The 2,519-nt window shown below is 31.3% G+C and overlaps 1 long non-coding RNA gene across 1 annotated transcript; it reads left to right on the top strand.

Moving 5' to 3' along the window:
• Positions 1–896: 896 nt before the first annotated feature.
• Positions 897–2,270, top strand: LOC110444970. Its single transcript, XR_002462303.1, has 4 exons — positions 897–1,013; positions 1,369–1,454; positions 1,726–1,808; positions 2,116–2,270. It is a non-coding gene; the product is annotated as an uncharacterized LOC110444970 (long non-coding RNA).
• Positions 2,271–2,519: the final 249 nt, after the last annotated feature.

Here is a 2,519-nt window from a genome sequence, read left to right as displayed (position 1 = left end):
TATAAACAGAATGCGTTTGTATATACAGAATGCGTTTGTATATACAGATTGTGTTTGTATATACCGAATGCGTTTATATATACAGAATGCGTTAGTGAATATCGAATGCGTTTGTAAACATACATGGACCAGGAAACTCGGGGATACATCCCGGTGGATGATCTGTTCAAAGGATCAGCTAAATAAAAACATGTTTGTTCAGGTTCGAAAATTTATGTCAAGTAAAATTATGAATGTTAAAAACAAATACGTTTTCATTTAACCTGCTCTGAAACAATATATATATATAACCTTCATAACAATTATGAATAAGTACAAGCTGACAAGAGCATAGTATATTGTAAATACTATTTAAATACTGCATGTGTACTATTTTACGCCATGAATGTATCTTAAGGTACATGGTAACACTGTATCAGTTATATTCACGAAGAAAAGTTTCACTTAAGAGAATTTATTTTCACTTGGAGTATTCTCCCTTGTATATATAAGATAAAAAAGTCAAAACAGTTTTTCTTGCTTATAATAATTTTCCCTGCCAATTTATTCATTAGCTTTAATTTCCGGATCAAAAATTAGAAACTTATTTATATAATTTTATATAATTCCTGAATCGCAACATTTGTAAAGTGTCTGCTTCGTAATGTAGTTCCACCCTATTTTTGTTTATACTCTTTCTTTAATATTTCAATATTCAATTATTCAAATTTCTGATGATAGTTATGTAAAATGGATGGCAACATGTGCTTTTTGTGGAATAGTTTTTCGCTATAGTGAAAATGATAACAATTCGGTTTGACCTGTTGGTACCCTTAACCTCAATTCCAATTCAATTCAATGACAAAAAGCTTTTTTTATTTTTTTTATTTCATCTCACTTTTGCCTTCAATGCAGATGTTCTGTATTTATCTAGATAGTGCATTAACAGTTAAACATAATCTATGATGACATCTATTCTGAAGGTACTTTGTCAGACTCCTGGATTCAAGAAAGAACTTCGGACACATGTCCAGGTAAGTTAGATGTTGCAACGTTACTATGTATGAAAACTCCATTCGCTCATTGATATCTGGACTATTACTTGTACATAACTATATAAGGTATCAAACACCAGAAAATGAGAGATTGAACTTAAAGTGATATTTTTTTAATTCATGTAAGTTTTTCAAATTATGCGTACACTTTTGGGGAAACACACATTATATATGCATATACATGTACACGTGTATTCTATCGTAGGGATAAAGGTATTTTATCCTTATTTTGTCTGGAGAATCCTTGGACAAAGGGGACTCAATTTTGTATTTTTTAGGAAAAAGGCACGAGAGTGACATGATAATCTATACTTGTTATTTCCCCTGTATTTAGACTTCAACTGCTGAATATCTTTTAGACGTTTTATATCATAAGAGGAACCAGTCCTTACAACGTTTGCTGAACATAATTTTTGATAGGTAAGACGTATGAATAATGTCTGTCTGTATGTATGTATGTATGTATGTATGTATGTTTTATTAAATCTAATAACATTTATGTGTTATATAATTCATTATAAACGATTGGTGTTGGCTGAATAATGTAGTATCGCCCTTAGACGTAGCCTGTCGTAATGCAAGAATTTCAGTAGTGTATTTTCGCTTAGAAATTTCATGGTCAACGTGTGGCAGTTATTTTGAAATATAAAAAAGTGTTATATTTTACAACGACTTTCCTATTGACTTTCAGTGATGATTCATTTCGTCTTGGAAAACAGAATGACAGTCATTCGTTCCTTCTTGCACTCTTTGCATGCATACAGGAGGATACAAGTGAGTTGATGTTTTGCATCTAGTTCGTCTTTTATAATCAAACCAATGCATACTTGTAATATTGTTATACTTGTTTGGTTAAAATAAAATAGATGGATTCAATTTCTCATTTATATACAGAGTGACATACCCGAAACGGTTTATATACTGTATAATTCCAACAAACATATATAGGAACCAACCCTTCAAATAAGTCCCGCAATATGATATTAATTCAATATGCGAACTAAAAGATCGATGGTCGACAGTTAGGGTATAAAAATGAGTATTACGTGTTAACATCAGTGGTAGTTCTTTATCGTTTTAGATAATAAAGCTTGCCACCTGTTCGAGGGATCAATGTTAAGCCGTTATACCTATTCGACATGCAGTCATGTAAGTTTTAATCTAGAGATTTTTTTCTCAATTATATTATACATTTATAGCCGTTGCGGTAGAGAAACAAAAAAAATTGTTTTCCCGAAATTGAGCCCTTTCATATTTCTTGTTTTATCTTTTTAATCATTACTTAACCTTAATTATTATTAATATTTAAACCAATAGACGCAAAAAAGCAAGAACAGGTGAAACGTATTCGCCTTTTTGAAGAATGATTAGTTGAGGGGGTTAATTTTCCCCATCCTACATTTTCTATTATTATATGCTTGAACATTTCTCGCATTGGCCTATCCTTTACACGTGACCAGTCCTCAAAAACTCATGTAGACTGGT

The sequence above is a fragment of the Mizuhopecten yessoensis genome, unplaced genomic scaffold (assembly GCF_002113885.1).
Source record: "Mizuhopecten yessoensis strain PY_sf001 unplaced genomic scaffold, ASM211388v2 hete_36089874, whole genome shotgun sequence".
NCBI classification, from domain to species: domain Eukaryota; kingdom Metazoa; phylum Mollusca; class Bivalvia; order Pectinida; family Pectinidae; genus Mizuhopecten; species Mizuhopecten yessoensis.
The sequence above is the reverse complement of the archived record's forward strand: the minus strand, read 5'-3'. Positions and strand labels throughout refer to the sequence as shown.